Source organism: Pleurodeles waltl, chromosome 6 (genome assembly GCF_031143425.1).
Source record: "Pleurodeles waltl isolate 20211129_DDA chromosome 6, aPleWal1.hap1.20221129, whole genome shotgun sequence".
In the NCBI taxonomy this organism is placed as follows: domain Eukaryota; kingdom Metazoa; phylum Chordata; class Amphibia; order Caudata; family Salamandridae; genus Pleurodeles; species Pleurodeles waltl.
In genome coordinates, this window is record NC_090445.1 from 1,485,525,217 (window position 1) to 1,485,546,319 (window position 21,103).

At 48.6% G+C, this 21,103-nt stretch overlaps 1 protein-coding gene across 1 annotated transcript in view; it reads left to right on the forward strand.

The window, feature by feature from the left end:
• Positions 1–21,103, forward strand: part of PCDH15 (protocadherin related 15) — a 2,681,631-nt gene that overhangs the window by 1,392,561 nt on the left and 1,267,967 nt on the right. The gene's annotated exons all lie outside the window — the stretch shown is intronic.

Below are 21,103 nucleotides of genomic sequence, written 5' to 3' on the forward strand. Positions count from 1 at the left end.
CTGAAGTTAGATTTACAAAGGCCTTGCTTTGCTCCTGCCTGATGCAGGGGACTGTATGGCAACACAAACCCTTTAGTGAGATATTCTAGGCCATTCAAAGCCACCTTGCATGGCTCTATGTGGCTTTGCAAATCCAAAGAAAGGCAAGATAGTGCATATCGCTGCCTTGTGTTACTCTGAATTAGGAACCAGTTTCATGAGTGGAGCATGGATGTTCCCATGCATCCACCTATGGATTTTGACGTAATTCTAGATTTACTAAGGTTAGTAAACCTGGGAATGCGTAAAAAGGTTACGCCTTACCAACAGAGGTGTAACAAAAAGAAATATCTTCATTTCTCCAAGTTATTTCCTCTTTCCATATATAGTGCATTCTCCAAAGCACATACAAAGAGGAAAATGCCTCAAAGGATTATTTTTTGTGCAAGAAGGTCTCCCTTTCTGCACAAAAACAATCCTGACTACAATGTGGCACCCTTGCAACATGCTGCAAGGGTGCCTGCATTGGTGTTAGGCAGCATCCAGTGCATTAGTGCAAGGAGAGGGCAGGAATGCTTCTTATCTTAGTAGATATGAACATTTCTACTCTCTCCTGCAACACAGTGCATCAGGTTGTCTTGCCGTGCAGCATTGCATGACTTTGTATATATATCTGCCCTAGGTCTCTAAGGAGAGCATACGTGTGCAACACTGCTACGCTGGTGGCTGCTTGGTTGAGGGAAGGCATACATTAGCTGCGCCTTGTACACTGTGGCCCATATTTACAAGAAAATGACACAGTGTGGCACCACAAACCAACTTGCTGCACTGCACTGCGCCATAAGGAAAGTGCAGGGATGTGGTGCATTTACAGCAATAAAATGCATCACTTCATTTTCCTCTGCACTCGCACACAGTTGGCTGCCTAACACCAACACAGGCACCCTGGAACTACAGTGCAAGGGTGCCTGTGTTGCAGAGATGATTGTTTATGTGCAGGAAAGGACACCGTCCTGCAAATAAACAATAGTCAGTGGCGTTTTCCTCCTTCTATGTGTGCTGCAGAATGCAGAATACAGCACACAAACAAGGAGGCAGAAAATTAGGAGAAATATATGTTTTTGTCCTCATTGTGCCACTTTTACGCCATCCTTGGCGTGGCGTCAGAACCTGACTTATTCGCAGGTCTATGAAAGTTGCAAACCTCGGACGGAGACAGATTCCATGGGTGTTGTGTGAGAACAGCCAAGGCAATATCCATGGAATGCCCCTTTCACACAGATAATGCCTGAAAGGGGGCCGTATTTACAAGGCCATGAAAAGCCATGAAATGTGGCTTTATGTGGCCTTGTAAACATGTGCGGGAACACTGTGCTGCCTGAGCGTCAGAAAAGCGCCACTCCGGTGGCATTATGGAGCCTCAGGGGCGTTATAAATATGCCCCTGTGCTCTTTTCCAGTGTGGGCTTGTACTATTTGGGCCACTGTAAAGACTTCTACAGGATCAAGTGAGTGCTGTCAATGAATTCAATCTCGTTCATTTTACTCGAGTAATGTTGATTTTCATTAAATGATTTCTTTACTTAGTCTAATACTGGAATAGTAAATTTGTCGGTTGAAAGAAACGAATACAAATGGGATATGTGTATCTTTAGCTAAAGCTACACATTGCTTTTGTGGTTGGCAGCTTGGAAGCATGTATTTTCCATAACAATTAAATTCGCCCTGGCAAGCGTTATGTTTGCAAAATACTTTCCTCATGTTTTCAAGAAGATCAAACGTGTTTGATTTTTTTAGAGAAAACCAAGGGCCATATTCAGGAGACTAAGACAGTGTGTCTGGATTGATGCCAAAATAATAATGACAGCTATTAAATTACCCACAGTGCATTATGTCCCCTCCTTTCTCTACGAGCGGCATCACGGTTTTAAGAACTGCAGCCATGAAGCAATTAATCTAGCTGTCTCGAGAATACATTTACAAGTAGTTCCAAGGATATGTTGGCAGTGTGTTCAGTAACTGTTTTATATAAATAGAGTAATAAAAACTGCTAGCTCGGCCAACACGGACAAAGCAGTAGCCTTTAATTAGCTGTGGACACACAAATAGTGACTGTAAGAAGTTGAAATAATCAATACCCTAACAAGCTGGCCTTTCCACTAGTACTCCCGGTATTGTTACTAAAAGTGACAAATATTTACCAGTCAAAAATAATGTTCTAAAATGATCGCTTCCTTAACAAAAAAGCCCATATTTTACAATGAGGAAGAGCAACATCGCCTTTAAACTAAAGAAAAAAACTCTAAGGGGCATATTTATGAAAAATGACGCTGCACATAGTCCGGCGCTTTGCAGGACTAGCGTCACAAATTATGATGCTAATCTTGCAAAGCACCCACAGGCCCATTGTAATCAATGTGAGCCTCTTTTTAATGCCTGCACTTAGCAGGTGTTAAAAATGCAGATAAAAATGGCGCAAAGGAATCTTATAGATTTCTTTGAGTCATTTTTATGGCTCTCCCAGTATTGGAGCACCCCCCTTGCATACATTATGCTTGGCGCAGGCTTAATGTGTTGTGAGGGGTTAAAAAGCATTGCCCCACTTTGTAAATATGGGCCCATATTTATACTTTTTGACGCTAAACTGCGCTAACGCAGTTTAGCGTCAAAAAGTTTTGCGCCGTCTAACGCCATTCTGAAGCGCCATGCGGGCGCCGTATTTATGGAATGGCGTTAGACGGCGCAATCAGACCGGCGCTGCCTGGTTTGCGTGGGAAAAAACCACGTAGACCAGACAGCGCCGGCGTAGGGGGAAAATGGCGCATGGGCGTCTTAAAATGGGGCAAGTCAGGTTACGTCGAAAAAATCGTCTTAACCCGACTTGCGCCATTTATTTTCGACGCCCATCCCCCATCAACATGACTCCTATCATTGTAAAGATAGGAGTCATGCCCCCTTGCCCAATGGCCATGCCCAGGGGACTTCTGTCCCCTGGGCATGGTCATTGGGCATAGTGGCATGTAGGGGGGCACAAATAAGGCCCCCCTATGCCACCAAAAAAATATATAAAAAAAAAAAAATTATACTTACCTGAACTTACCTGAATGTCCCTGGGGTGGGTCCCTCCATCCTTGGGGGTCCTCCTGGGGTGGGCAAGGGTGGCAGGGGGGGTCCCTGGGGGCATGGGAGGGCACCTGTGGGCTCATTTTGAGCCCACAGGCCCCTTAACGCCTGCTCTGAGCAGGCGTTAAAAAGTGGCGCAAATGCGCCGTTTTTAGCCACGCCAACTCCCGGGCGTCTCTTTTGCCCGGGAGTATAAATACCACGTAAAGTCCTGGGAGTCATTTTTTAGACGGGAACGCCTCCCTTGCATATCATTAACGCAAGGAAGGGGTTCACGCTAAAAAATGACGCACATTCCGGGAACTTTGGCGCTATTCGCCTCTAACGCCATAGTATAAATATGGCGTTAGTTGGCGTTAGTTTTGCGTCGAAATTGCGTCAAAAAAAACGACGCAATTTCGGCGCAAACGGAGTATAAATATGGCCCATGGTTCGTGGGAAATTCCATCTTAATGCCACATTTGCGTCAAAATAAATGCTGCAAATGTGACGCGAGGTGGCGCTACGGGCTCATAAACATGCCCCTAAATGGTTAGACAAGAAAAATAGAACAAACTTCAAGAGGCTTACGGTGGGTGGTTAATGGATGTTCCCATGCACCCTTCAAAGGCTTTTGATGCAAATCCCTTTAAAAGTCCACATTCTTCCAAATACGCATGTGTGGTGCACTGAACAGGACACATGTAGGAGTGAAAAATATGAAAGCACAGTTGTTGCACTGGAAATATTCCCTTCCAGTACAAAACGTAGATGCCTGACAAAATGCAAACTGCTGGAGCTAGACCATTGCACACTGCAGCCTAAAGTGCACCAGTGCTGGAGGAGAGGAAAACAGCACTAAGGCCCGTATTTATACTTTTTGACGCTAAACTGCGCTAACGCAGTTTAGCGTCAAAAAGTTTAGCGCCGGCTAACGCCATTCTGAAGCGCCATGCGGGCGCCGTATTTATTGAATGGCGCTAGCCGGCGCTAGCAGACCGGCGCTGCCTGGTGTGCGTGGAAAAAAACCACGTACACCAGGCAGCGCCGGCATAGGGAAAAATGGCGTTAGGGCGTCTTAAAATGGTGCAAGTCAGGTTGACGCAAAAAAATCGCCTCCACCCGATTTGCGCCATTTTTAACGACGCCCAGACGCCATTTACATGACTCCTGTCTTAGTAAAGACAGGAGTCATGCCCCCTTGCCCAATGGCCATGCCCAGGGGACTTCTGTCCCCTGGGCATGGTCATTGGGCATTGTGGCATGTAGGGGGGCACAAATCAGGCCCCCCATGCCAAAAAAAAAAAAAAAAAAAATATATATATATACTTACCTGAACTTACCTGAATGTCCCTGGGATGGGTCCCTCCTTCCTTGGGTGTCCTCCTGCGGTGGGCAAGGGTGGCAGGGGGGGTCCCTGGGGGCATGGGAGGGCAGCTGTGGGCTCATTTTGAGCCCACAGGTCCCTTAAGGCCTGCCCTGACCCAGGCGTTAAAAAGAGGCGCAAATGCGGGGTTTTTTGCCCCGCCCACTCCCGGGCGTGATTTTTGCCCGGGAGTATAAATACGACGCATTTGCGTCGCAGTCATTTTTTTAGACGGGAACGCCTACCTTGCATCTCATTAACGCAAGGAAGGCGTTCACGCAAAAAAATGACGCTCTTTTCTCATACTTTGGCGCTAGACGCGTCTAACGCCAAAGTATAAATATGGCGTTAGTTTTGCGCCAAATTTGCGTCGAAAAAAACTATGCAAATTTGGCGCAAACGGAGTATAAATATGCCCCTAAATCTTCATAAATACGGTGCAGTTGTTTTTTTCAACTTTTGATTCAGCCGAGCGCTTTAGCATTGGTTGAGTACTCTGTTGCTCCAAAACATAGAAAATCCAACCCTTAGTGTTCTAAATACCTGGCCCAGTAGAAGCCTGGAGAGAAAGTACGTACGAGACAGAAAAGGGCAGTGTAACCTTCCTAGGGAAAGCCAGAAGACGAGTCAAGTCACAAGCTCAGCTCATAGGTAGGCCTTGTTTAGTCCATAAAGATGATGTAAAGGGTATGGTCTATTGCCTTTCCATTCTCACCTCTCAGATCTCTATAGTTGTCGTTTAATATCTAAGGGCCAGATGTAGGAAGCCTTTTGCGCCTCGCAAACTGCTAAAAACGCAGTTTGCGAGGCGCAAAAGGCTGAACGAGATGCAGAATCACATTTTGCAAGTCGGTACCGACTCGCAAAATGTGATTCAGACTCGCAAATAGGAAGGGGTGTTCCCTTCCTATTTGCGACCGCATCACGATGTAGAGTTGCTTTGTGACCGCGAAAGCGGTTGCAAATCAAATCGCAGTTACCATCCACTTAAAGTGGATGGTAACTCATCCGCAAAAGGGAAGGGGTCCCCATGGGACCCCTTCCCCTTAGGACCACTGCCTACTCTGAAAAAAACGAAACAAAAAGTTTTCGGTATTTTTTCTTTTTGCAGCTCGTTTTCCTTTAAGGAATACGGGCTGCAAAGCGAAAAAAATAAACTCTTTATTTAAAAGCAGTCACGGACCTGGTGGTCTGCTGTCTCCAGCAGGCCACCATCCCCGTGAGTGCCTAGACTCGCTATGGGGTCGCAAACTGCGACCCACCTCATAAATATTCATGAGGTGGGTCTTTGCGACCCCATAGCGAGTCGCAGAAGGTGCCTGAGACACCTTTCTGCATACCAGTTTGCGAGTTGCAATTTGCGAGTCGGAAGGACTCGCAATTTGCAAGTCGCAAATTGTTTTGTACCTACATTGTGGCCCATAATCTTTGGAAGGGAGGATCACCAGCATGCAAACCTTTCACACAGAGAGCTGGAGATTAATAAATATTTTTTTTCCTGGTGAAATAAAAATCCTATGTCAAGAAAACAATAGATCCAAGCTACGTCGTCTGATTATATGTTGGACGAGAAAATAAGCACAATAAGAACTGTTATCGTATGAACGGAATCAATAGGTATGAACATTTTAATCAGAATCTCGGAGAACACATAGGTACTCCACATAGTATAAGAACTCTCATTCTTCTGACTGGCCCACGTACCCACTTTGGTCAAAGGACGATCAAAACTGTTGAGTATGATGGTCTGACATCCGTTATTCAACTGCCAATAAGGTACTAATAGAGGCGTGGCCCTACAAACACAATCTAACAAAATGGGCCACCAATTTCTGTCTCTAACCCACTCTGTGTGCCACTGTTGTCTTTTAGAGTTTATCTGCCAGTGATACCCTTTCTTGGGTAAAAGCTTTCTGGCTATACTCTAGAGACCGAACTGTGAGCCGTGCTATTCTTTGCTCTTTCTTTCTACATCTTAATGGTTGTCATTGAACTAAAAAGCGAGCATTAGTCTGCAGCTGCTCACTAGGTCTCATATTTATACTTTTTTAGTGCTGCATTTGCGCCTCTTTTTGACGCAAAAGCAGCACAAACTTACAAAATGCGATTGTATTTTGTAAGTTTGCGTCAAAAAATGGCACAAATGCAGCGCTACAAAAGTATAAATATGGGCCTAACTTTTTCCATGCAAACAAGGGGTGGTGAAAGCATTGGCCATACCTTTTTTTTTAAAATATATATTTATTTATTGATTATCACATATTGCACATACAACAGAACATCAGAAACAAGCACACAGAACATGAATACAGGCCGTGACGAAGTTCATCCCCACCCTGACTCGGGGACTCAGACTATAAGGAATGGCACCAACGTTACTCCACATGGGTACATCGCATGTAAATCCCAAAATGACGTCAGTGTTCACCGGCCTCCACAAATAGTACATATCAAGCACATAGTCCAGGTGCGGGGTCTTCCGCCAAACAACTGTAGGGCTATAAACCAACTGGAGAAAAACATATAGAAAGAGAGGAAACAGAAGGCAGGCAGAGAAAGTGCACAGAGGAGCCCAACCACTATCATCATCACACATTGCACATCGTAATAGAGTCATCTAGCACATGAGCATTCAATCAATCTCTCGAGGCCTCCAAGAAAGATCGCAGCGGATCCCAGATATCCTTTAGTCGGGAGCCCTCCGGAGTCAATTCCCAAAAGATCATTAGCTGGTCCTGACGAAAGGAGGCATCACGTAGCCAGTCGGACCCACAGGGGGGCCGCCTCCGGCCCCAGCACATAGCAACCCTGCGCGTAGCCAACAGTAGAAGCAGGCCCACCAGCCTCCTATGTGTCTGGCGAATCTCGTTCACGCACCAAAGCAGCGCCACTTTGGGGGATAGAGGCAGCTCCAAACCAGTCATCTCGGCAATCATGCGCATTACCTTCACCCAGAAAGCATAAACCTCAGCACATTCCCACGCAAGATGCAAGAAACCAGCGTCAGGGGTGCGGCACCGCTCGCAGCATGCATCAGCGTGCAGACCCATAGAACAGAGTCCACTGGGCATATAATATATGCGTTGCAAAAACTTGAAATGTATCAGATGCGGCCTATAATTAGGGGATAATACTCTCATATGCGCACAGCATCTCCGCCACGTCTCCACCGTAATAGGCTCGCCCACATCCGCCTCCCATCGAACCCTGGCAGACTCTCCAAGGTCATCCCGCTGCTCCTGGATGCAATTATATAATTTAGTAATTAATTTGCGTGGCGACTGAGCACGACACAGCACCTCCAGAGCCCAACACTCCGGTGGAGTCCCGGGAAGCCCATGGAACGGAGCACGCAGCATAGCACATACACGCAGCACATACATCCACTGCAGAGCAGTGGCGCATCCATCCCTAAGCGCATCCCCAGTGGAAATCACACGACCATCCACGAACCAGTCTCCCAATTCAGTCAAGCTAGAGTCCCGAAGAAAGTCATGCAACCCAGCATCACGAAACATCCTAATATCATCAGCAGCAAGAATCAGCAACGAAGGGGCAAAGTGTATACTGACTCCGGGGCAGTGCAACAGCGCCGACCAGGCTCTAGCAGTGCACGTCACAGTGTCAACCCCCCCGCGAACGAAGCCGGGATGTACTGCCAAGGACTCGAGCCAAGCCATCCAGCCACACCGCATCACTCTCAGGCACCAGATAGGGTGAGTATTGAATCGGACGCAGCCAATAATATGCAAAGTGTGCCTGAGCGCAATGATAATAAAGCTCCAGATCCGGGAGAGCTAGGCCACCCAACCCGAAAGGTAGCGTCAGCTTCTCCCAAGCAATACGAGGTTGTCCGCCCGCCAAAACTAAGCGGATTAGAGCAGAAGGAAGACGCCTCAGAAAGCTCTTCGGAAGTATGAGCGGAAGGTTCACAAACAGATACAAAAATTTGGGTAGCACCACCATCTTCACAATAGCAATACACCCAATCAAAAAGAAGCCTGAGCCTTCTCCTTCAACCACGATATCGCCATACTGTAAATGGCCAGCAAGAGAGCTTCCACATCACAACTCAACCAAATTCCCAAATAACGAACTGGGCCTGTCGCCCACCCAATGGGGTACCGGGAAGGAAACTCTGCCGGACCCGAAGACAGAGGCAACACCACTGACTTAGACCAATTAATCACAATCCCAGAAAAAGTGCCAAAATGCACAATCTCATCCAGCAAGACGTCTAGATTCCTACGGGGATCACATACGTACAGTGCAATATCATCAGCATACATAGATATCAGAATAGGCCGCTGCCGACACGGCAGACCCCTATCATTATGATGCTGTTTCAACCACGCTGCAAGAGGCTCCATCGCTACAGCAAAAAGTAACGGAGGCAGAGGGCACCCCTGACGAGTCCCACGGGCGACCTGAAAAGATGCCAAAACACTCCAGTTCAAACGAAGTTTAGCAGTGGGGGACGTATACAGCAATCTGATCAGTTTCACAAATCGAGCGAGTAACGCAAACATGCACTCCCATGCCAGAGAATCGAAAGCCTTGGTAGTATCTAAAAACCACCGCCACCGCATTCTCATCAGTCTCCATCGAGCCAGCGACAGCAAATTGTGGGATGTAAATCTGCCCGGCACAAATCCAGACTGATCCGGCAGTACCAGCTTAGGAAGCAACGGCTGCAACTGCGCCGCAATCATTTTAGCCAAAATGTTATTGTCAATGTTAATCATAGAAAGCGGGCGATACGAATCACAACAACACGGATCCTTACCCGGCTTGAGGATTGTGACAATCAGGGCCTCACGCCAGCCTCCAAGGACTCCGCATTTACCTCCAGAAGATGAGGAGCAAGAATGTCCGAGTAGAACGTAGGAGTCAAGCCATCTATTCCAGGAGATTTATCGCTAGACAGGCTGCGATTCACCGCAGCGACCTCCTCCACAGAGAATGGGGCATCGAAATAGGAGCGGTGGGCGTCATCAAACCACAACACAATCTCAGGGAAGTAAGCTTGTGCCGCAGCAGCGTCCAGTCCGGTCGGTTCTGCATATAAATTCATAAAAAATTGAGAATGAACCTGCATAACTCCACTTGTCCCAGCCACACGTTCGCCCCCAGCGCCATCAATCTCAGTGACATAATTGCTAGCCCATGGCTTACACAGCATGCCTGCAAGCGTGTGTCCGGCCCTCTCCCCCTCGCCATAGCGACGCACCCGAGCAGTCCTCCCCAAAAAACAAACCTCTCGAAGAGAGGCCTCCTCATTCAGGGACACAACACTCCGCAACTCAGCCAGCACCTCGCCCGACCAGTCCACCACTAAAAGCTGCTCCATCTCCGCAATCCTTCCCTCGAGACCTGCCAGCTCCAGGCGAAGTGCCTTCAACACCCCATGCTGTTTTGAGAGGCACACACCACATATAACCACCTTAAATGCCTCCCACAATGTACCGGCCAAACTCACAGACTCACAAATTTCAGCAAAGAAATACACTATGGCCTCGCGGACCTCCGCACAGAACGCCGCATCCCGGAGGGCCCTGTGCGGGAGCCTCCACAAGAACATGCGCTCCAGCCCACAGGGCACCTCCAGCACCAACTGAACCGGAGAATGGTCCGACAAAGTGCGAGGCAGATGGTCCACAGATCGCATCCATAGCTCCACATCTCTTGTACCCAACTGTTAGAAATGGGGTTTTTGGTTGGCAGTCAGGTTACCCCCTGTCCAAGCAAAAGCCCTAACTCTAGTCAGGGTAAGTCACACACAATCCAAGATTATCCTGTGCCCACCCTCTGGTAGCTTGGCACGAGCAGTCAGGCTTAACTTAGAAGGCAATGTGTAAAGTATCTGTGCAATAAATCATACAATACCACCATATAGCACCACAAAAATACACCACACAGAGTTTAGAAAAATATATAATATTTATCAGGATAATTGTAGGTCAAAAAGAATAAAGTTGCAATGGGAAATTGTAGAGATATCACTGAAAAGTGATATAAAGGGCCTGATTCTAACTTTGGAGGACGGTGTTAAACCGTCCCAAAAGTGGCGGATATACCACCTACCGTATTACGAGTCCATTATATTCTATGGAACTCGTAATACGGTAGGTGGTATATCCGCCACTTTTGGGACGGTTTAACACCGTCCTCCAAAGTTAGAATCAGGCCCAAAGTGTCTTAAGTCTTTAGAATATAAACAAAGTCTCTTTCAAGCACAAGTACCTGGTTTAGAGTGGAAAAATCTCCTCAGAGGGCCACAGAGGAAGAGGTGCGTGGAAAAAGGATGTGTGCGTCGATTTCTCCCCAGAACACACGGACTTGCGTCGTTATTTTCCACGCGGGGAAGTCGTGCGTCGTTTTCCGGCGCGCGGACAGTCCCTTTCTGTGGATCGCGGGGATTACCAGATGTCCCGGGTCTGTGCGTGGATTTTCCTGCTTGTTCTCTGGCTGCGCATCGGTCTGCGGGGCTGCGCGTCGAAATTACGAACTCACGGCAGGCGTCGCGTCGATTTCTCCTCTAGAGGTCGGGCGGCGTTGTCCTTGCGAAGCCGTGCGTCGGATTTTCGGTCGTCCCAAGAGCGTCGCTTCGATCAGCGTGGGTGTGCGGCGTTTTTCTCGCTGCGGAACAAGCTGTGCGTAGAAATTTTTCGGCGCACGGAGCGTCCAAGTGAAAAAGAGAAGTCTTTTTGGTCCTGAGACTTCAGGGAACAGGAGGCAAGCTCTATCCAAGCCCTTGGAGAGCACTTTCACAGCCAGGCAAGAGTTCAGCAAGGCAGCAGGGCAACAGCAAGGCAGCAGTCCTTTGTAGAAAGCAGACAGGTGAGTCCTTTGAGCAGCCAGGCAGTTCTTCTTGGCAGGATGTAGTTTCTGGTTCAGGTTTCTTCTCCAGCAAGTGTCTGATGAGGTAGGGCAGAGGCCCTGTTTTATACCCAAATGTGCCTTTGAAGTGGGGGAGACTTGAAAGAGTGGCTAAGAAGTGCACCAGGTCCCCTTTCAGTTCAATCCTGTCTGCCAGGGTCCCAGTAGGGGGTGTGGCAGTCCTTTGTGTGAGAGCAGGCCCTCCACCCTCCCAGCCCAGGAAGACCCATTCAAAATGCAGATGTATGCAAGTGAGGCTGAGTACCCTGTGTTTGGGGTGTGTCTGAGTGAATGCACAAGGAGCTGTCAACCAAGCCCAGCCAGACGTGGATTGTAAGGCACAGAAAGATTTAAGTGCAAAGAAATGCTCACTTTCTAAAAGTGGCATTTCTAGAATAGTAATATTAAATCCGACTTCACCAGTCAGCAGGATTTTGTATTACCATTCTGGCCATACTAAATATGACCTTCCTGCTCCTTTCCGATCAGCAGCTGCCACTTCAACAGTGTATGAGGGCAGCCCCAATGTTAGCCTATGAAGGGAGCAGGCCTCACAGTAGTGTAAAAACGAATTTAGGAGTTTTACACTACCAGGACATATAACTACACAGGTACATGTCCTGCCTTTTACCTACACAGCACCCTGCCCTAGGGGTTACCTAGGGCCCACGTTAAGGGTGACTTATATGTAGAAAAAGGGGAGTTCTAGGCTTGGCAAGTACTTTTAAATGCCAAGTCGAGGTGACAGTGAAACTGCACACACAGGCCTTGCAATGGCAAGCCTGAGACAAGGTTAAGGGGGCTACTTAAGTGGGTGGCACAACCAGTGCTGCAGGTCCACTAGTAGCATTTAATCTACAGGCCCTAGGCACATGTAGTGCACATTACTAGGGACTTATAAGTAGATTAAATAGTCCAATCAGGTGTGAGCCAGAGTTACCATGTTTAAAAAGGAAGAGAGCATATGCACTTTAGCACTGGTTAGCAGTGGTAAAGTGCGCAGAGTCTAAAAGCCAGCAAAACAGGGTCCAAAAAGTGGAGGGAGGGAGGCAAAAAGTTAGGGGTGACCACCCTAAGGCATGTCAAGTCTAACACCAATCAGTGATCAATGCAGGACCAGCTGCTAAGGGTATAGTTAACACACGTACCCTCTCTAGCGGCGCATGCTTCAACCTCACAAATCCACCAGAGCTCCCTCCTCCATCACCGATGCCAGAGCCCGTGCCGCTGTAACGTGCTGCACCAGATCACTGCGCCAGTTCCCAACGACTCCACCAGGCGCCACAACTCCCTAGGGTCATCAGTGTTAGGACCATAGACAAAAACAAACCGACAAGCTCTGTCCAACAGCGTATCACTCAGTATAACATATCTGCCATTCGGATCAGCAGCAATCTTCTGAGTGCGCCGCTGCAACCCTTTACTCAGCCAAATCTCCACACCGTGGGCATTACGCGAAAATACCGAGCAGTCATATTCACCGACCCAGCTGGCCTTCAGCCTACCCAGCGTAGAAATTACCAAATGAGTCTCCTGCAACATACAAATATCAATTTCATGGCGTTTAACGTACGCAGACATAAGACGCGCCTTCTGCCTATCATTCAGCCCACGCACATTCAAAGTCATACAACGCATAGTTGTCATGCTTTTCGTTCCCATCTCAGCCTCCTCCCAAGCACCAGGCACCTCCACAGTGCCCCAACCTGCCAGCCAGAAACAAACAAAAAGACAAAGAGAGAGGTATAGAAGAATATAGAAAAGATAAAGCAGAACTGTGACAATCTCAACCCCCTCCCACACAGACCCTCCAACTGGGCCACAGCAGAAGCCCACCCCCCAAAACAACAAACCACCCCTTCATAACAAGAGAACGGTAATCAGGACTCATCCAGAGGGCGTAAGTCAGGCCTTGCATCCCACCATCCAATCAGGAGTGGGGGAAAAGGGCAAAATGGCCAAACAACAAATCTATACAGCAGAGCGAACCCAGGCATAGAAGTAGAACATTTAAACCCCCAGCATCCCCAGTAAGCCACTGCAGTCCCAGTATCTCGCCAATTAATCATTATCACTTAAGGCTGCCTGCTCAGATCTGGGACCCTCTGGGCCCGCAACCTCCAATCGCTTAGGTACTCTTTTAGCGAATTTGGCTGCTACCTTTGTGTCAGTAAAAAACAGCAACTTCCCCTCATGTCGCACCCTCAGCTTAGCGGAATACAGCAAAGTGAATCTTACTCCCGCCTGACTTAACATGCGCTTGATCGGCAAAAAAAGCACGCTGTGCCGCTTGCACACCAGGAGTATAGTCCGGGAAAAAGTTCAGTTCTTGTACATCACCTGTCTCCGCTCCCGGGCCAACCGAAGGATAGTGTCCCTGTCACGAGAATTCAGCAGGCAGGCAATTATGGGAAGCGGTGGAGTGCCAGGTGGGGGCCGAGGACCCAAGGATCTATGGGCCCTCTCAACCACCAGCAGTTGTGAGAGCTCACCAGCAAACAGATCAGACATAATGCCCTCCACAAATTCCTCCATAAGACCCATGTCCATAGTCTCCGGCAACCCAATTATGCGAATGTTGTTTTGGCACGATTGCGCTTCCAAGTCCTCATTCTTATTCTGGATCACCTGCAGAACTCGCTCCATTTGTAGAAGTTGTTCTCTATCTCTGTGGCGGTGATCGTCCGGATACGATGCCCGCGACTCCAATAACTCAAATCTGGAGTCATGATCATCCACCCGGGCCCTGATTCGATCCAACTGCTCGGCCACATGATCCAGCTTTGCATGAATGCCGGCCAGGCTGCTCTTGAGTTCCAGAAACATGGCCTTCACCGAAGCATCCGTACTCCCCTCCTCGGCTCTGTCACAGCAAGATAGAGAGGTGGTAAATCCACTTCTCTTCTTTCCACCCTCAAAGCTAAGCTTGGCCTGTCTCTGTTCCGCCTTGCCCATGACTCACGACCACTGTCGCCAACCAGCGCGATCACCAGCAGGAAAAAGTATGAAGCAGCCAGCCCCAGGGATCTTCACTCCAAAGAGCCTCCCCCCAAACTCCCGGGGTACCCACAGCACAGTTCCAGCGGGCCGATATGGGCCTCAACCTAGTCACTCAGCCACACCCTGCAGGCCAATGCAGAAATCTCCATTCGCCACCAGCAATCACCGCAGGGGCCAACTCCGATGTGCAGCACCAGACCACCTGCAGGTGTAGCCCAGATCTAGGTGACCCAGCTCAGGACCAAGCCCGGCAGCGCCAGTCCACTCTCCACAGGAGCACCGGCGTTAACTGAGGCGAGGCCAGACAGGGCCTCACCCCACCAGGAAGCAGGCTACCTTCTCCGGCCCGATCTAGCCGGCGACGTCCCTCAGGCAGCCAAGGCCGGGCGCCAGCTCAACCGAGAGGAACACGTGGCAATCAGCCCACGCAGGCAACCCCAGGCCGGCCCCCAGCACGCAGCCCCCAACAAGCAGCCGGCAGAGGGGCTCCAAAGGTCCGCAGCCCCAGCCCAGCACCCGTTCAGTCACCCACCCAGATAAATAAACAATGAAAGGCCCTAAGCCCGCCAAAGCCTCACTCCATGATGGCCATCTTGCCGCCAGGTCACACTCCCAAAAGAATTGGCCATACCTGATGTGCCATGAGGTTTTCAGTAACATAGGCTCAAACCTTCCTTTTATGGTATTTATTGTTTCATTCTGATTATGCGACTACTGAGACTTCAAATTGTTACTTTCATTTTTTGGTCAGTGAATGATTATGAACAGTAATATAAGGAACATGCAAAAAGCTCTTCTACCAATGGTACTAGACTTGGGCTGTGGGAATCATGTATTGTATATCAGAAAATTGTGTAAAACATCTTCTGACATAAATATTTTGATGTAAATATGATTTACAAACATATCATCTCAGCAAGTGTTTATTTTCTAACATAAACTCCAATGGGGTGACATTTTTGTTGATGATATTTATGTCAGACTACATTCTAACCAAGAGATTCTGATACCATACTTGTAAATGCTTGGATTTTCTTACAGCCAATACATTGCTTATGTACACGCTTATGGAGGAACAGTTGAAGAATTAAGGATAGCCCACAATGAGGTGGTCTGAACATGGCATATTTATTTGAGTATCTACTATTCTGATCAATCTGGGCATAACCCAAAACAGTAATTGATCATATATTTCATTGCAGCAAGTTAAACTTTTCCCAGCTTCCCTCACAGGGTAACAAACATTTTGGGCTTAAAGTATAAATGAGACAAATGAAGTAAAGACAAGTCAGGTTAACTCCTGTCCAAGCAAGGACCCTCACCCTAGTCAGAGTAAAGGAGAATCACCTTCAGTTAACCCCTGCTCACCCCCTTGGTAGCTCGGCACGAGCAGGCAAGTTTAACTTCAGAAGCAATGTGTAAAGTATTTGTACCAACACAAAGTAACACAGTGAAAACACTAAAAAATGACACAACACAGGTTTAGTAAAACAGGTAATATTTATCTGAACACAACAAGACCAAAACAACACACATCCAACATACACAAGTCAAGATATGAATTTTAAAAAGAATATGGCCCTCATTCCGAGCCTGGCGGGCGGCGGAGGCCGCCCGCCAGGCTTCCCCCCTCCGAAATACCGCTCCGCGGTCGTAAGACCGCGGAGGGTATTCCGAGTTTTCCCCTGGGCTGCCGGGCGGTCTTCACAAGACCGCCCGCCAGCCCAGGGGAAAACTCCCTTCCCACGATGACGCCGGCTCGTAATAGAGCCGGCGGAGTGGGAAGGTGCGACGGGTGCAGTTGCACCCGTCGCGTATTTCAGTGTCTGCTTTGCAGACACTGAAATACTTTTAGGGGCCCTCTTACGGGGGCCCCTGCCGTGCCCATGCCATAGGCATGGGCACGGCAGGGGCCCCCAGGGGCCCCGCGACTCCCCCTCCCGCCATCCGGTTCCCGGCGGGAGAACCGCCAGGAACTGGATGGCGGGAGGGGGAGTCGGAATCCCCATGCCGGCGCAGCATGCTGCGCCGGCTTGGAGGATTCCTTTGGGGCAGCGGGAAACCGGCGGGAGACCGCCGGTTTCCCTTTACTGACCGCGGCTAAGCCGCCGCGGTCAGAATGCCCCGCGGGGCACCGCCGGCCTGTCGGCGGTGCCACCGCGTCCCACGGCCCTGGCGGACTTGTTCCGCCAGGGTCGTAATGACCCCCTAAGAGTCTTAGGGCCAGATGTAGGAAGCCGTTTGCATGGTGCAAACTGCGAAAATCACAGTTTGCGCCATGCAAACAGCCTAACGCGATGAACATTCACAAATTGCGAGTCGGTACCGACTCGCAATTTGTGAATGCGACTCACAAATAGGAAGGGGTGTTCCCTTCCTATTTGCGACTCGCATCGCAATTCAGAATTGCTTTGTGACCGCGAATGCGGTCGCAAAGCAACTCTCAGTTACCACCAGTGTCACACTGGTGGTAACTCATTTGCAAAAGGGAAGGGGTCCCCATGGGACCCCTTCCCCTTTGTGAATGCTGCCCTGAATGTTTTTTCAGAGCAGGCAGTGGTCCAATGGACCACTGCCTACACTGAAAAAACTAAACCAAATGGCTTCGGCATTTTTTTCATTTTGCAACCCGTTTTCCTTTAAGGAAAACAGGCTGCAAAATGAAAAAAAAACTGCTTTATTTAAAAGCAGTCACGGACCTGGTGGTCTGCTGTCTCCAGCAGGCCACCATCCCCATGAGTGCCTAGACTCGCTATGGGGTCGCAAACTGCGACCCACCTCATGAATATTGATGAGGTGGGTCTTTGCGACCCCATAGCGAGTCACAGACGGTGTCTGAGACACCGTTCTGCATCCGAGATTGCGACTCGGAAATTGCGAGTCAGACAGACTCGCAATTTCCGAGTCGCAATCTTGGAGTTTGCTACATGTGGCCCTTAATCCTTAAAAACAGTGAGAATGCTGTTATTGCACAAAGGTATCTGGGTAGCATCAAAAAGAAAGCCTTCTGGGCGAATCGTGCATTAAAAAAGGCCAGCGAAGCATCAATTTTTCGCTTGCAAGCGAGACCGTGTGTTGTTTCTCCTCTGGTCGAGTTGGCATGCGTCGTTTCTTCTCTCTCTCAAGAGAGTGATGTGTTGATACCGGACCGGCACCTCGGGTCCAGGCAGGCTTTGCATTGATTTTCCGTGCCCAGTGATGTTGCGTTGAAATCCGGTCACACGGTATCAAGAAACTGCGCTACGTGTGGATTTGTGTCATTAACAGCAGCCATTGTGGGGTTGCACGTCATTTCTCTAGCCGCCTTGCATCAATCTTCCAGCAATGATGTAGGTGGAGCATCGATTTTAGCTGCGAGGTTGGTGGCGCGTCGTTCATCAGTCGCAGGGCGGGTGGTGTGTTGAAAGTTTCTCTGCATGGTGGTCTTTGCGCGAATTTCTGTCATTTTCTACCTGCTTCACCTTTCAAGGCAGGGCAGGACTCTCAGCAGAAAGTCCAGGTGCTGGCAGATTGAAGTCTTTGATGTCCCTGAAACTTCAACAACAGGAGGAAAGCTCAGTTCAAGCCCTTGGAGATTCTACACCATTGAGAAGTCACACAAAAGTCAGTTTTTGTCCTTTCTCAGGCAGAAGCAGCTACTGTAGACCAACCCAGCAAAGCACAGTCACTGGCAGTCACCCAGCAAAGCACAGTCACAGTCAAAGGAGCAGTATTCCTCCTCCAGCTTCTCCAGCTCTTCTCCCGGCAGAGGTTCCTTTTGGTTCCAGAAGTAATCTGATTTTCAGGGGTTTTGGGTCCACTTCTTATACCCCTTTCCGCCTTTTAAGTAGGCCTCCTACTTCAAAGAGAAATCTTTGTTGTTTACAAGACCTGCCTTTCCCAGGCCAGGCCCCAGACACACACCAGGGGGTTGGGGACTGCATTGTGTGAGGGCAGGCACAGCCCTTTCAGGTGTAAGTGAACACTCCTACCCTCCCCTCCAGGCAAGATTGCCCATCAGGATATGCAGGCTACACCCCAGCTCCCTTTGTGTCACTGCTAGAAAAGAGGTGCAAACAGCCCAACTGTCAAACTGACCCAGAACGGGAACCTACAAACAGGCAGAAATGCCTTCTCACAATTAAAAAATACATCTTTTAGTGAAGTTGGTTTTTAGATTGTGAGTTTGAAAAATGCCACTTCTAGAAAGTAGGTATTTTCTAGCTTAAACCATTCTGTGACTCTGCGTGTTTGTGGATTCCCTGTCTGGGTCAGTTTGAAAGTTGGGCTGTTTGCACCTCTCCTTTAGAGAGGGATACAAAGGGAGCTGGGATGTAGCCTGCATATCCTGATGGGCCATATGGGCTGAGGGGAGGAGTGGTCACTTATACCTGAAAGGGCTGCACATGCCTTCACACAATGCAGTCTCCAACCCCCTGGGATGTGTCTGGGGCCTGGCCTGGGCAAGGCAGGATCTCACAAACAAGAGAGACTTTTCTTTGAAGTAAGCCTACTTCAAAGGCAGACGTGGGTATTAGAAGGGCACCCAATCTCCTGGAGATTAGATTACTTCTGAAACCAAGAGGAACCTCTGCCAAGGAGAAGAGATGGAGAACCTGGAAGAGGAGTACTGCCCTTTTCCCTGTGACTGTGCTTTGCTGGGGTGGCCTGCAGTAGGTGCTTCTAACTGTGAGAGGACAAAGACTGACTTTTGTGTGACTTCCCACTGGTGAAGAATCTCCAATGGCTTGAATTGGGCTTCCTCCTGCTGTTGAAGTCTCAGGGACAACAAAGACTTCTCTCTGCCTGCCAAGTGGTGCCCTAACCTGTCTCTGGGCTCTTCAAAGGAGCAGCTGGTGGAAAAGGACAGAAATCCACACAAAGTCTGCCATGCAAGGAAACCTTCGACGCACCACCAGGTTTGTGGCTGAAAAACGATGTGCCGCCGGCCTCGCAGCTAAAATCAATGCTCCACCTGCATCGCGACTGGGAGATCGGCTCAACGTAGCTGGGGAAACAACGCGCAACACCTGCAGAAGCTACTGTTAATGACGCAAGCCACATGCAGCGCAGTTTCTTGACACCGTGTAACCGGATTTTGACGCAACATCGCTGGGCGCAGAAATTCAGCTCAAAGCCTGCCTGGACCCGATATGCCTGTCCGGATAGATGCATCGCTCTCTTGCAGAGAGGAAAAATGACGCACGCCAACCAGACCGAAGGAGGAGCAACGCACGATCTTGCCTGCGAGTGAGAAATCAATGCATCGCTTGCCTTTTCCGATGCACACTCGCCCGTGCTGTGTTATTTTGATGCAACCCAGGTACTTTTTCATACTAACAGTGTTCTCACTGTTTCTTAAAGAATTTAAGACTCTTATTCTTAAAAAATTCATAACGTGACTTGGGTATGTTGGATTTTTGTCATTTTGGTCTTGTTTTGTTTAGATAAATATTACCTATTTTTCCAAACTTGTGTCATTTTGTTGTGTTTTCCCTTAGTTACTGTGTGTGTTGGTACAAATACTTTACACATTGCTTCTGAAGTTAAGCCTGCCTGCTTGTGCCAAGCTACCAAGGGAGTGAGCGGGGGTTAACTGAAGGTGATTCTCCTTTACCCTGACTAGAGTGAGGGTCTTTACTTGGACAGGGGGTAACCTGACTGCCAACCAAAGACCCCATTTCTAACACGGGAGGACTGTCCCCAGTGTTCACATCGTGTGTACACAAGTGTGTGACCCCTGGGATCAAGGGGAACAGGGAGGCATGCTGACCGAACACCTAGCAACAGTCCCTCTGCTGCTCTTGGGTCAGGGAGGGGGAAAGATTCACTCCCTCCACAGAGCCATCCTTCTCTCCAGCAGACAGGAGGTCAGGAAGAGGCTCACTCTCTTCCTCCACCCCATCATCTGTTGCTAGGATCAGGGACAGTTCAGTCTGCTCAAAGTGTGGCTTGAGCCGGTTAACATTCAGGACCCTCAAGGGGTACCTGGGTGTCTGCAAGTCCACCAGGTAGGTGATTTCACTCTTGCACTCTGCCACCTCAAATGGCCCGGTCCACTTGTCTTGGAGTGCCCCAGGCTCCACTGGCGCCATCACCCACACTTTCTGGCCAGGCTGAAACTCGACCAGTGTGGCATTCTGGTCATACCAGAGTTTCTTATCTTCCTGGCTTGCTTCTAGGTTCTCTTGTGTGAGACCCCTGAAGCGGGCAGTCTGGTTTCTCAGAAAAAAGTTTTCACACGGATAATGTGGGGATCTATTGTTGCCTTTTTCGTAGGTAATCATTAATTAAAGCCTTGGAGACTCCTACTTTACAAAGATATCTCCATCATTATAAATCACTTCCAGAAGATATCATCAGACTTGAATTGTATTCAGTGTGGTCACCATCAGTGATACCCCGCTTAAACCCCGGACCACTTGCAGTAGGGCAGCACTGTGCTTTCATTTATTTTATTGAGATGATTGCCTGTTGGCAGGTGTTAGGGTCTTTTTGAAGGCTTCCTTTCTGTCTAGCCACTATCACCACATACTTCTTCTAAACAATAAAAATGTGACTGCTGTACTACAGTGTTTTTAGTTGGGTCCAAACCTATTATGAATGCATCAAGTGTTTGACTATTTAAAATCCTAATTCAGTATCAAACAAGTGTCAAGCTCTTCTTAGATATTTGCAATCTAAAACCCTGGAGAGTGTTGTAATAGAGATGTCATCAGAGTTGACATTATTGGCATCATATGGTACCCTGTAATTGTTATTTTGTATATAAACTTCATGTTGAAGTTTATCTCCAATA